At 37.9% G+C, this 15677-nt stretch overlaps 1 protein-coding gene across 1 annotated transcript in view; it reads left to right on the top strand.

Annotated features, from left to right (window-relative positions):
* Nucleotides 1–15677, top strand: part of LOC118818849 (glutamate receptor ionotropic, kainate 2-like) — a 170801-nt gene that overhangs the window by 102611 nt on the left and 52513 nt on the right.

Genomic DNA, 15677 nt, shown 5'->3' on the forward strand with positions numbered 1-15677 from the left:
CTATTCAAACATTTTAATTAAAGAAAAAAGAACAGAGTTTTTCATCAGTTTTCATACTTCTAAATTCCTAGACTGAACTGTGATGATTTTCGGGTTGATGTGCTGTAATCCCTGGCATTAGCAGATTGGCACCAAATTGACATCCTGATAATTAATTGCATTTAACATTAGACTTTGTGGTCTGAGACTTTCTCACTCATTATACTTCACGCCAAGAATAAGAACATCTTTACACTAAGAACAACATACACTATATGGACAAAAGTATTCAGACACCCCTCCTAATTATTGAGTTCAGGTGTTTCAGCCACACCCATTGCTAAAAGGTGGATAAAATTAAGCACATAGCCTTGTAGTCTCGATAGACAAATTTAACTAATTTGTAACTTAACTTTTAAATACATGGCAGTAGAAGATGAGCACAGTGACTTTAAACCTGGCACTGTCATTGGCACTGCCACCTCTACCACAAGTTTTCTGTCCTGCTAGATCTGCCCCTGTCAACTGTAAGTGCTATATTGTGAAATGAAAGCAGCTAGGAGTAACAAGAGCTTAGCCACAAAGCGGTAGACCACGCAAACTCACAGAGTGGGGCTGCCGAAAGCTGAAGCGGACAGTGCCAATCCTCCATTGAATCATTCACTAATGAGTTCCAAATTGCCTCTGTAAGCAACATCAGCAAAAGAACTGTGCATTAGGAGCTTTGCGAAATGGCTTTCCAAAGCCGAGCAGCTGCACACAATCCTAAGATCAAAATGCACAATGCCAAGCGTTGCAGGGAGTGGTGTAAAGCACACCGCCACTAGACTCTGGAGCAGTGGACAAGCATTCTGTGGATGCTGAATCAGGCTTCTCTATCTGGCAGTCTGATGGACGAGTCTGGGTTTGGTGAATGCCAGGAGAACATTACCTGCCTGACTGCATTGTGCCAACTGTACAGTTTGGTGGAGGAGGGATAATGCTATGAGGATGTTTTCAGGGGTTTGTCCATATAGTGTATCAGCTAACATGAAGAAATTATACACAACACATTTATATAATGCCTTGCATGTACAATGTCAAAATATAGGATGTGATATGTTGTTCAGCTGTGCATTAAGCTGTAAAAAAAAAAAATCATTAAAAATTGTCTCATATATGAATCATAGTGATAAAATGGAGGGTGTTCAGAATAGCAAAATCAAAGCAGTTTAACAATCATAAGCAAGCTGTTCAAATATGAAATATCAATATTAGCTAAACAGAAGATTATTCTCACAAAATCCTGTTCAGTGACTGTGCATGTGGGTAATATTTTAAAATTTTAAGACTGGAGACATGCCAGAGGCAGACAAGGAGAGACACAGAAATGCAGAGAAAATGTGTGAGAAATAGAATGTGCAACAGGCTTTATGTATTTCTCTAGCTTCAAATTAAGCAAAACATGGGTCCGATTTACTTGTTTTCACTGATTTGCTGTTTAACACAGGGCAGCTTCATTTATATGTTATAACGTCAGTGAAAGAGCTTTTGATATTTTTTTAACATACATTCAAGCTAAGCTGGCTCCTTATGCAACCATTCCATTTCTTAATCAGTTAATTAATTTTAGTGTTGTATTCTTGTGATAGAAGACATTCATAGTTAAAGCCTTACCCTGAATAAGAAACTATTTGAAGAATGCAGTATGCTTTTGAAATTTCTGCCCTGTTACATCACTTGCAGCCTGTTAGCACAAGGCCGTTCTGGTCTTCATTGACAGTGTGAGCCCTTGTCAGTTTTCATGGGAGCAAGGAAAAAATGAAAACATTGATGGCTACAAAGCAGCATGTGGAGTTTGATGGAAACAAAGTGGAATATGGGGTCAAAACAGATGAATACCTGCAGTCTTTCAGAGCTGTCCACATCACATTCAACTATGGGCTGCCCAAATGCCAGAGCTCAAGCAGCTCCAATTAAAGGTTAAAGACAATTATGAGGAAAGAGTACACAATATCATTTTTTCCTGGCTGTTTCTTCTTTTTTATGTTGCAGTAGTACTGGTGCTATGCTCAGTTCCCCAGCAACACTTGAAAATTCATTGGGGTGTTATGAAGGCATGCGCAACAGGAGTGAGAAAGCAGAGGAGCGTTTAACTAACAGCACAGGCTTTACAACAATGTGACATCACGATTTTAACCCTATTCCCATTTCCCAGTGGGAGGTGCTCAATAAACATCCTGTGTCCTAAGCGAGAGAAACAATTAATTAAAACAGAATTCAATAGATGTTTTCTTATTTACTCTTCACACACAATGTTGCAGTTGCCAATCAGAATGAATTAAGCAGTACAAATCCTAGCTCTCTTCGACAGGTGCCTGAGGATCAAAGGTGTCACAAGAGAGAGAGAGAGAGAGAGAGAGAGAGAGAGAGAGAGAGAGAGAGAGATAGAGAGATGTGAGGAGAGAGGTAGGGTATAAGTGATGAAAGCCAGTCTTTGTATGAAACTTTAATGTGCTCAGGTTTGCTGAAGCCTCTATTGTGCAGTTGGTCTGTGGAAAGTGTTTTTAATGGGCCAAGAGCAAATGCAAACAAGCTGGAGCTTCACTTAAATGTCTTCAGGAAGTGTTATGATCAAGAAACTATCTGCATTACAGAAGCGAAAACTGGATTCTCTTATGTGTTTAGGGTGAACTTGAGAGTTGGTATAATGGCAGTAACTATATTAAGCAGGATGAAAATAAGTGATCAAAGTAACTATATAATCGATCGATCGCAATATTGCGATTGCGATATACCTTGCAAAATATGAAAGCACTGATGAATTAAAAATGACTAAAGATCAGCCTGCATTATTTTGCTCAAAATAATTTACTTCTGTTAGTTTAAATATATGTAATTGGCAAAGATGCTCACAGCAAACAGCATTAACCCTGTCGACCCGAGTGTCCTGCCTGCAATCTATTCTGAGAATTTGGTATTAGCCCCTTAATATTTTTAAATCTGTTGCCAGAGGAGAATCAGCATGTGCATGTTTGCATAGGTCAAAGTGAAACATGTAGGCTACCATGTTTTCTATCCCTGTATAAAGGATGCACAAGACTTCCTTTATTGTTGGATACAGTGTGATTTTTGTGTGAGCTCATTCAGAGCACAATTTGAATTGGTAATTGCTTTTTAGTGTTTTAATTCACAATAATAAGAATAAAATAACTGATGCGTGACTTATTTTCATATTCATTTGTTTGCGCAAAAGATAGATCATGAGACAAACTGAATAAAAATCTATGATGTTTTTCAGCTTTGTAAGATCATGTTCTTTACATGTCAAATAACTGCAACAATGTGGTTGAGAAATCATGTTGTTATAGGGGACCAGCAGATTACACTGTAGAAATAGCCATGCGTTTGTGTCTGTCATAAAGGGTTAAAAATGATTTGATTGGTTAGAGTCCTTATTTGCATATTGCAGACTTCTAAAATTATAATTGTAATAGTATTAATATTAGTTCAATTAAGGCCAATGTTGATTATTAGGCATTCAAAACTTTTTGTCTTGGGAAGCTAAAGTGCAATGTTTGTAGTAGGCCCAGGTGCAGAAAGACAAAATAATGTAAATAAAGAAAGTAGATTGGTTTTAAATTAAGTTAAAAAAGTGATAACATTAAACTGTATTTTGTTATTAAAATATTCTAACAATACAATTACAAAAGGAAAACAAGAATTCAATAAGTTATATAATATAAAAATATTTGTTTTCTCATTGATTGAGGGTGATTGAGGGCAGGCTAAATCAAATATCCTCACGTGCCAGCTTTGGTCAGCCCTGCATCAGAATATCTGTTATCTTTATATGTCAATCGTCTTACCCCAGCTCAGTGGCACAAAACTGAGCCTAATGGACTTTAATTTAGTTCATTCCACAATGATATGATAAAATAACTGACCACAAGAAAGGAGCCAGGATCAACAATCCATGCATCTGTAGTCATGAAGCTATATTTAGTGTTGTGTATACTGTTCTTTTTATTATTATTATCCCTCAGTGTGATCTGCAATCAGAGGCAAGTGGCTCATTCTTGTTAATTCTGAGTGCTAGAGGGCTGCTGCTGAATGACACACACAGGAACAAAGCAGGGCAGGTGATCAATGAACCTAAAATAAATGTTTAAAAATGGCTCAAACGAACCAGTATCATTTGTTTTTGTGAGACACAAAATCTATTTTTTAATTCGTTAAAGAAGAATAGAAAGATGACTTTGCATTTAAGGAATGTATCTCTGCTGCTCTGAAAATGCTTTGGCAATTTATTTAGGTTCGTCTGACTGAGTGGTCTTTATTCCCACCTCTCCACTCTTTTTAATTACAGATGCAATAGCATTTCATCTTCTGAGGCTTTGGCCAGAAATTGTTAGAGGCATGTAGGACATTAACATTCACATGTACCTTTGTCAGGTACTACACTTTCTTGCCCCTACATGACACATTTCATACTGGCTTCTTTACCGGCCGAGGTAAACTCTGTACACCAGCACTACTACTGCATTAGATTATCTGCTTATGCATTGTAATGAGTTTAATGGAGAAAGCAGAGTTTTAATTGACTTTAATGAGCATATCAGGACTGAAAGTTGTAATCTAAACCAAGACTAGGCTTAATTTTTGTGTAACTTGAATAGAATGGATGTAAGTAAGAATAAGATTCAATCACATTGCAAGATATTGCAAGACATGTTTTTTGTTTTGTTTTCGTGTTTTTTTTTTTTGACAGGAGGTGCATTTGAAAGCTGCCCTTTATATTGTGTGTAAATTACTTTGGAATCTTTATACATTAACTTGAATTAAATGTTGTTGAATGTTTTTTCCTTCTCCTGTTAAGTTACCTTTGTGGAGAAGCAAAAGAAAACAACAGTATTTTAATTAACTAAACAAAAAGAGGATATCAGAAGGCTGTATTTCAAATATGATGCCTTTATCTTAAAACTGCAAGAATTGCAAAATCTATAGGTCTATAGAGGTTAAGGGAAAAGAAATGGTAGTGAAGCGGTATGAACAAATGTGGGTGTTTTTGTACATTTCTTCTTATCCTAAAGTCAAATAGCTAGTTTAATTTAATTATCTTAAGCACTGCAAGAATGATAGTCTATTGACATGTACTGGAGAAAAGCACTCAACAGACTCAATAGATGAAAAAAGCAGAAAGATCAACAAAGGATAAACAGTTTTACCTTTTTTTTCCTGTGGAGGTGAGCCAATGCCATTGTGCAGCCAGACCCAGGTGGTGCTTGTTAGTAATAAACAGGTTTTATGTGTTAATAGGCCTTGTGGCTGTTTATGATAATTACCGTCTTTCACAGTTGACAGAGGGTGAGAGGTTACAAGAAGCTAATGGGCTGACAAACACATGGCATTGTGTTTAGTGAGCATGCTAGCCCTGTGTGAGAATGCAGACAGGGTACAACCAATAGAAGATTCTGTTCCAGGCAAGTCTAGTGGCGTTTTTCCATCAGGCAGTGCAGCACGGTTACTAATCTAAACCCAGAACTATCAGTGATGAACCATGACAATTAGAGCTAAGCCTTCAGCTTCAGCCATGAATGTCAAAACTAATTTCTAATTTCTGCTAGCACCCTTATGGGATTTGTAGTGGTGTTGTAGCATTAAGCTAATGTAATTTCACATTTTTGGCCATTCTAGATAAATACAGGCATTTGAAAAAAGACACTCCATGTTTTTTTGAAGCTTATTACAGACATATTAACCCTCTGGGGTCCACAAACTCACCAAATTCAATGTTTCTGTATATGTTCCTGTATAAAATCCTGATTGGATCATTTTTCCTTCAGTGGTTGTAGAAATTAACCCTTTTGTTTCCAACCAAAACCTCATTTTGAAATAACAGCATTTCTACAGTACATGCAGAGCTTTTCAGAAGTGGCAGTTGTCTTACACGACCGATGACGTGACAGTTTGTAACAGTTGTGTTTGACCAATCAGTGGTCTGCACCATTTCTAGCTCCACCCTTGTGTTCTGACTTAGCATGCTTGGTACCCCAGCAAGAAAGATACACAACTTCAGCATCAGATTCAGATACGGTACGGTTCACTTAGCAATGGAAATGATAATAAAATGTGTGTCCATGGATTAGTAGTCGTACTATACCATACTACATTGCCTGGTGGAAAAATGTCACAGATGTGGTCGGTGCCAGTCTAGAAGAGGAAAGAGGACAGATGTTCACAAGTGCTACTGCTGCTTTACCACATTTGTGTGGGTTTATGTCCCCATGATTCATTACTGTGCCTCATTCAAAAAGAAGTCCAGGCTGAAACACTCCATATAACTTTAGTGTCAATGCTGATTAGGTGGCTAAATGCACTGCACATTTAAAACAGGCTGTTTATAACCACATTCATATGTTTAACTGGGACTGGGGAATGAATGATACATTTTGAAACTTTAACGATGTTTACATACTACCCTGTATGTCCAAACGTATCCAGATACCTTTTTTCTAATGAGTGACTTGAGGTACTTTAAGGTGCACCTATTGCTGACACAAGCATTCAATTGTGCTCACATAGCTGGTAAAATCTCCTTAGAAAAGCATTGCCAATAGAATAGGATGCTCTGGAGAAGTCACAAATTATCCTAAGGTCATCATGCCCAAGGCCAAGAATTGGCTAAAGCAACATAAAGCCTTGTGATGTGGAGCTACGATCTCTGGAGTAATGAAAGACCATACAGTACCTTTAGGATGAGTTCAGTGGCATTTATGATTCAGAACTAATCATTTAACGTCAGTATCTGACCTCACTAATGCTCTTGCTGCTGAGTGCAATAAAATCCTCACAGTAATTTTCTAGCGCAAAGTCTTCCCAGAAGAGCAGAGCCTGTTACTGCAGCAAAGGGGCGACAAATTCCCTTTATTAATACCCTGATTTTAGAAGATTTTTTTAAAATGCTTCTGCAACGATGTGTAATGTATGTGTAATATATAAGATGCCGCCATGAGACTCCAGAAATGGCACATCTATAAGAGATTTTTCAAGGTTTATCTGCCATGCTTTAAAATGTAAATGCATTCTCTCTTCCTCTATCTCTCTCTCTGGCAGTACACTTCCAATCAGTTTACAGTCTACTCAAAGTCTACCTCAAAGCCTTGCTGAGTATACTGAGTATATGCAGTATGACACTCATCAACTACTGAAGCAATCTGCCTACACATACACACAGCAAGTGTTTGGAAGGAAAGAAATAGGAGAGAGAGAGACATTTTAAAAGTATATTTCACCACGGACCTCTCTGTGATTGAAATTCTCTCCAAATGATTCAAGTTATTCAGGAGGCAATCAAGAGACAATCTGTAGTCTTATTTTCAGCATTGCCTGAACTGCGTGGTGAAGTGTCCTTCATGTTTGAACGCTGTGCGCCATCCTGAATGCCATGAATGAGAATGTTTCCCCCACTGCTCTTTCTATTGCACTGACAGGTAGGCCTTCTGAATCTGACTCTCTTCAACCTCTCCAATTGAAATCGTGAATAGGAGGCTCATATCGAGTCTTGCTTTTCTAAAACTCCAGCATTGACGTACAATAGAGCGATGGACAAAAACAGCATCCCGACTCAGGGTGAGTCCACTATTCAGCTCCACAGATGAGTCATAATATGATGTGTGTGTTTAAAAAACCTTCGACCGTAGCGGGTTATTGCTGCTGTGCGTCTCTCTCACAAACTGTCGCGAGAGACACACTCGACTGCAGCTGTGTTACCATGGCAATACACACATGTGCAAACAGAGCTTGCTGACACGCAGCGCACAATGGGGTTATTTGACAGTGCTTTAGGACAGCGAAAAATCATATCTGCAGCTATATTAAAGACAAGGTGCCTTAGGGAACAGGAAGCCCGCATTCATAAACAAAAAAAAAGTTCAGACGGCACCTTAAAAGCACCCAGGTGGTCTCTCGTTTCAGCCCTCCACAGAGCCCCCCTTTAAAAACGAAAGGCTTCTACTAGCTCCAGTTTTATAGATAGGTCCCAGGTACACATCAGTGATAGCACAGAGGCAGAGTTGAAGAGGGGAGATTTTATTGGACTGCCTTTTGTTGGTTAGGTTCAAATAAATTGAATGAGCCTATAATGTTCTCAGCTGTTGTGCAATAAATAAGTGAAACTGGTATTTACCTAGTATTACTAGTATCCGTAGCATAGCTTATTTATTGTGGATTTATATGCTATTTCATGAGGTGCTAATAGTGCAGAGCTTATTGAGTAGTTTCAGGGACATCTAGGACCCAAAAAAAATCCTTTGTTTATTATTATTTATTTTAATAACAGGCTTATCAAACTCTGCATAACCAGCGAAAAATGGCCAAAAGCATTGTAGAACAGAAGCCCATTGAGTTTAGCCAGTTTTTGTATGCATGCATTCTGCATAAATCATCCATTATACATGAAAGATAATTATATAGTATGTAATTATAATTATTGGCTGAAATATTCCAGCTTATCTTTTTGTTGAAGGAATGTTTATTTAAATGAAACTGACTTGAAATTAACTTGAAATTATACAGAGTGGAATTTACCACCATAATTAAAAGAACTGCAAAGAAGTTCTGTTAATATCTGCCTGCAAGATTAGAGAGTAAGCTGAGCTGAAGGTTTGGCTTTGTTTGTTATTTAATGTTTTTTTTTCTAGCTCATTTGTCACTAAATACCCTGTTCTCCAACATCTGTACATAACAAACCGACATTACAAACATTTTGGGACAGCAGTGGTTGCACATTCCTCCAGAGATCCAGCTGCATAATCTTTTGAGCCATACAGTGTTGCTCAAGGCCTTCATGTTTTTTAGCGGTGAATTCTTTCTACCAGTTCTGCTGACTACATGAACACCTTACTGAAGCAGTGGATCACTCCATGAAGAAAGAATGTGACCATTATCATAGAGCCCCTCCCAGCTGGGAACACAGCCAATGGTATTCCCTCCAGACTTCAAGCCATGTATAGTGCATGGTACAGCTTTGATTCTGTCAGCAGCACCTCTGCTTTGTTGGACATGATTTTGATCATACACATCGTATAGCTGCAGCTTCAGCACAAGTGATAAAGAAACAACACTGTTCTAATATAATCATTCACACTCATCCAAGTGAATTATAATTGGTGAAATTTGAGTATTTTAAAGTGTCTGCTACAATTTCTCAGGTTGAATGGGATTTTTTCCAATGTCCTATAAAGCTTGTCCAACCTCACAACATTTGCCATGAAGGATGCATTTGTGGACTGATCATGGGGAAGTCAATATCTCTATAGGCAGTCGACAAACAGACTTGAGATGCTCAATTCATAGTCCTTGAGATTTGGGTAATTTTGGACTTTTTTATCCTCTATTTACCAGAAAGATGGATTATACAAAGGTTATTCAGCTGTTTCAACTGGTCAGTGCCGGTGGCTAGTAAGATGAGGACTGAATTTTGATTTGAAAGGCAGCTTTGATATCCTCTGCACTACTGTGTATCATAAATGATGATTCATTGTATAAATTTGTATTTGTATATTTTAAGGGAGAGATTAGGTTTAAAAATTAGTCATGTGTCGTGAAACAATGGAAACTCTAGTCAGGCAGCTTAGCTGTTGTATCCTAACAATGAGGAGCAGTCAGTGAATTGACACGATTGTAGAACGATGTCTTACTTTTGCTTGTTTAAGAATAGGGAGCTAAAGAGAAATGTTTGTTTACGAAGTAAATCCAGGCTGTAGTTGTACTGCAAAATGTCTGCTTCTCATTGGTTGATTTTAGCTTTGAATATGCAGGAGGTGGGTGGGGCGGGGGCGGATGAATGCTTATCGCTCTTTGGACATGTTCCACTGGCACACCACACATCCCTGGAGCGTCTCACTGGTGGAGAAGCAGTTCCTTGCACAGGCCGCTGATAGTGTAACCTAAATGCTTGCACTCTCACTGGGAAATGCTTTGGGAACAGAACCCAAAGCGCTGTGATTCATGCAGCCCTCTTATTCTTAGCCTACAACAGATAATGTTAAAGAGGAACATGACCTGAAATTGGATACAAGATGCTCATTTAATTTTTTATTTGAATTTATTTACACTTAAATTAAAGGAAAAAACAACATAAAGTGTATTGGTAAGGTTTTAGGCCACATGAGTGACCACAACAGCTTAGAGTGACACGTCATAGATTCTATATGTCACTGGAACTGTGCTAAATTCTTCCTAAAGGTATTCCTTCAGTTAGTATTTTTATGATGAAAGGGGAGAGCGCTATCTAACATGTTGGTCCAAAATCTCCCACAGGTGTTCAGTTGGGTTGAGATCTGGTGAATGTGAAGCCTGTAGCACATAATTTACATCATTTTCAAACTCATCAAACCATTTAGTGATCCCTCATTTCATGTGGATGTGAGTATTGTCATCCTGGAAGAGAGCACTCACATCAGGATAGAACGCTGATCCCTCTAAAGGGGCAAATGGACCCAAAGCCATTACAGCATAATGCCCCGTACAGCATAGAGCCATCAGACCCTCTTCACTGTAGGGGTCAAGCATTCAGGCCTGTGCTGTTCTCTTGGTCTACACCACACATGCACTCGCCCACGTAGATGCCATTTTAGTCACTGTTCGTATTGAATCACTAGCCAGTCACTTAAATCTTCTTGCCATATTAACCCAAAATAGAGGTTAACAGGGCCTGCTCAGCATTTTCATACATGCCACAGAGCATGGTAGTATGTTAATTGCTTTGGGGTGGAGTGCACTGCTCATACCACCTGACCAATCATACTCACACTCGCACTTTGGCTCATTTATAAAATGTATATTAAATTCTTTCTTAAGAAGAAAGAAGAAGAAGAAGTTTTCAGAATATGCTCACAAATGATTTATAAAAATGAGTGTATGCTTGAATGTATGCATGCAACTTTAAAGTGGAACTGAGTCATTTACAAATCACAACGGTTGTAGAAATGAGCGCATGTGAACAAATGTTTCCAGCAATAAACTCGCAAAGGGAGAGAAAAGAGTATAGACAGGCTTCCTGTTTACAAATATTACTAGGTACACACACCGCCAGGGATCAAAACCACTTAGGTAACTTAGCCAGTCATAAGACTGTAATGTTAGTCAACTGTTAGAATCAACAAAGATTTCACATTGTTTGTAAATTCTTGTTGACTCAAGTATAAAATGCCATTTCAGAGTTGAATCTGTTTGTTTGTCTTTCATTTGCATAATACAACAATATGTAAGACATTAGTATGTAAAATGTTAGCTAACAATGGTTGATTATCAGTATTGGCTAGCCATCAGGCCTCTAGAAACACCCCACTAAGTTTGCTATTCACTAAATGTTTAGCTAATAGGAGCTATCCAATCACAAAAACATAGCTTGCTGACATTTCCATTGAATTTTACCCAACTTACCTTTTATTGTTTGTTTTATTGCCTGTCTATCCTCTTCTTATTTGACAGTATCAGGAGCATGATGGTACCGTTAGTGTTGATAAACAGACTACTTAGTTGGCTAGTTAGTTAGGCTATGATGTATGCATATTAGGCTATGATATATAGGTGCTAGTCTATCATATGATATGAACCACACAGGGCTAACTTACTCCTACTTAACTAGCTAATGTTAGTAAGCAGAAACATACCAGTGTTCTGATGAATTGTGCTAAGCTACCTTGTCAAAATGTCCTACTGTGGTGCATATTTATAGGTAGAGACTTACACAAAACTGTAAGTAGGATATTTTGATAGCCTAAATTACACAAAGCTGAAGTCAGCTGCTTATGCACCAGCTTCTTTTTCTAATTTTCCCGTTTTACCTTAAATGGTGCAGCAGTTACATTCTGGCTCCCTAGCCCATTGAGGCACTCAGGCACTATTTAAGGTAAAACAGGAAAATCCTAACAAGAAGGAAGCCGACTTCAGCCTCGTCTAAATCACTGTGTCAGAAAATGCCATCAGCATTACACTACAGTTGAAGAGGTGTTGATGTGTTGATACATTAAAACTATGAAGCTGAAGTCGGCCTCTTATTCAATTTTTCCTTTTATATTCTGGCACCTCAAGAAGCCGGTGAATGTCTTTACCAGAAATGAATACAAAGCGAGCGCTGCACAGATTATTATTAAGCATTTAGGACCATCAGGAACACAATCTGCCTTCTTGATGGTCTGGGTCCATAATCTTCTGCAGTTTTTTGCCAAAGGGATAGAATCGGGATATTAAACATTCTCCAACCATCTCATCTGCAGTTGGTGCAGTTTACTGCTCAATAACTTCTTGTCATCGTTGCATTATTCCGTGAAGAGTGACGCTTTCTATTGCTTTCTACCTTAGTGGTGTCAGCATCTCTGTGATGACGTTGCACACAAACCTGCCTATAGCGCAACATGTTCTCTTCAACACGGATAAATGAATAAATAAATAAATAATATTTGTCATGCAGCCTGCAGTAGTATCATTTTTGAAAATAAAAACGACCAGTGTAAATTGAGTTGTATTAAAATTATTCAAATTTGCATGATTTGCTATTGAAAGGTAGACGACATAGGTCTGCGAAAAGTGTGTGTTCATAAATACCACCCTCTCAGCATACTGCCAGACACAGCAGAGGGGCACAAGGGGGCAATCTGCTGTCTACTGCTGTCTCATTTTTGTCCATTTTCTGTGACATCCCGGCTTTATTTCGAATGTCTAACTTCCAATCAATATGAATTTAGACCCACATCACTGAAAGAAAAGTGCAGTTTACCACATGAAAAAAATGTAGCCAAACTTAGATCCATCAGTAATTAGTTCAGTAATTACTATATCGTTGCCAGAGTTAACATGGTAACGTTAACATTAGTGACTTAATCATTTATCGTATTGTCTAAGTATTTTTTCACCTGAATACATGTGTTGTTTTGATGAAGTGGACTAGATTCCTTATGAGGTAGATCTAGTGAAATAATTTATCCAGGCCTTGGGTCAGGAGGTCATAACTCACTGCTATTTATGCATGCTTCTATAGCGGTATGCGGCAGAAGCAATCAAAGTGGAATTGAAGCAGATGCAGCACACATAAACTTTAGTTTCACTTTAATTGCTTTTGCCTTCCTCCACTATAGAAGCGTATACAAATAGTAGCATAAGAGGCTACATTGATTATCATAGTAGGGTTTGAATGCATCACTTTACATTGGCTGTATTATAAGGATGTTGTGGGAAGATAAATCTGCAACTTTCCTAAAAAATAGACATTTGCTCACTTTCTATAAATGTGACTCCTTAGCTTCCTTAGCTTTTTCTGTGGCATAAATCTGCTAGACCGTCTAAACTAGTTAGCTATCATTAACAGACTCTGCTACAGCTAAGTCTGCTATAATAAAGGAACAAGAGAGATGCTGACTGTGTATGGACTGCATTTCCCATGTGTCGTGTGTGCGCAGGGACGCAAAGACATAACAGAAAATATGAATTTAAACCAGACATCCACTCTGTTTAAGCCACAGTTGTTTAAAAATGATATAATATTAACAATACACGGTTGCTCCTGAGTGGTGCAAAGCAGCATAAAAGCAGCATAAAAAAGAATCCCAGAGAGTCTTTCAGAAGTAAAGATGAGGAGGGGTTCACCAATCTGTGAAAGACTGCACGATCAAATATTGCAACAATTCAAGAATAACATTTCTCAACATAAAATAGCAAAGAACTTTTGCTTTTCATCATCTACGGTACATAATAACATTAAAAGATTCAGAGAATCTGGAGAAATCTCTGTTTGCAAGGGACAAAGCCAAAAACCAGTATTTGCTGGCCATGATCTTCGGGCCCTCAGGTGGCACTGCATTAAAAACAGTCATGATTCTGTAGTGGAAATCAGTGCATGGGCTCAGGATCACTTTTGAAAACCACTGTCTGTGAAAACAGTTCGTCGCTGTATCCACAAGTGCAAGTTAAAACTCTAAAACACAAAGAAGAAACCATGTATAAACAAGATCCAGAAACACTGCCACCTTCTCTGAGCCCAAGCTCATTTAAAATGGACTGAGGGGAAGCGGAAAAGTGTTTTGTGGTCCGACAAATCAACATTGAAATTCTTTTTGGAAATCATGGACATTCCCCAGGCTAAAGACCACTCAGCTTGTTATCAGTCCACAGTTCAAAAGCCAGTATTCATGTTGGTATAGGGGTGCATTAGTGCACATCTATGAAGGCACCATTAATGCTGAATGATATGCTGCCATCCAGATGATGTCTTTTTTAGGGAAGGCCTTGTTTATTTCAGCAATACAATTCTGCATGTATTACAACAGCATCGCTCCGTATTAAAAGAGTCCAGATGCTAAACGACAAAGGAGACTCTGAACTGTTGAGCAGCTGAAATCCTGTATCAAACAAGAATGGAAAACATTTCACTTTAGCAGTCTATAAACTATAGCAGTCGGTGTCCTTGGCTCTTACACTTACAGAGTGTTGTAAAAAGAAGAGGTGATGAAAAACAGTGGTAAACATTCCCCTGTCCCAATTTTTTGGAACATGTTGTCGGCATCAAATTCAAAATGGGCACATATTTTTCACAAAACAATACAATTTCTCAGTTTCAACATTTGATATGTTGTCTCTGTAGTATTTTCCTTTAAAAATATGGTTTAGATGATTTGCATATCATTGCATCATATTTTTATTTACATTCTACACAGCGTCCCAAATTTTTGGAAATGGTATTGTAAATTCTCCTCCAAGCACATTGGGCTGTCCAATGATGTAGTGTTCAAGAGTAGCTGGCTTCATATGTCTTGGAGAAAGCATGTGCTAGTCGTCACCCTCTTAGCTCAGTAGCATTGTATGATTGAGGGAGACCTACGTAGTGGGTGAATCTGGCTATAGTTAAAACCAATAGTAACCCTTTACTATAGGGTACTGTTCATAAAGCTACATGACACCTCCATAAGCTTGTCTTGACAACTGACATAACCCTATATAAATGTTTATAAATGCTTATTCCAATAGATGTCATTCGCTACCAAGGTTACATTTGTCAATTTTGATCAAAGTTACTGAAGTAGTATTTATGACAGATGATGCTTTTTGGAATAAGCATTTATAAACATTTTTGTAGGGTTATGTCAGTAATCATGACAAGCTTATGTAGGTGTCATGTAGCCTTAAAAACAGTATCCTACAGTGAAGTGTTACCAAAAAAAATCAGGTTGCTATCATCCCTTTTGGGAGAAAAACATATATCACCATTTTTGACATATTTTGAAAATACAAGCTGGCCCTTAAATTTTGTTACAATTTCGTTATGAATGGACCAAAGGAAATGGTCCAAAAAAGTCTTGTTCCATTATGAACTCTCGAGTAAAAATGTTTTTTGTAGATAAAAGGTTTTGTCCAGATGTGTTGAAAGCAAATGTATAGGGCCATTCATAAATCTACACCTATGATTGTATGCAGTACACCTTTCATTTATTCTTTATGTTCCTCCAGTCATTTATTCTGGTGTTGCCTTTAATTTGTTGTGGTCTGTTTTTCTTTATTGTCTGCCTTACTTATGTATTTATTTTCTCTTTGTATAAAATTGTAGTGTGCATAAATTTGGGTGTAGTTCTTTGATAGGACACACAACACTTGCTTGTTTATATGTTCAATTTTTGTATTTTATTGAGAGAGAGATAGCAAGAGAGAGAGAGAGAGAGAGA

This window comes from Colossoma macropomum, unplaced genomic scaffold (genome assembly GCF_904425465.1).
Source record: "Colossoma macropomum unplaced genomic scaffold, Colossoma_macropomum, whole genome shotgun sequence".
Classification (NCBI taxonomy): Eukaryota; Metazoa; Chordata; class Actinopteri; order Characiformes; family Serrasalmidae; genus Colossoma; species Colossoma macropomum.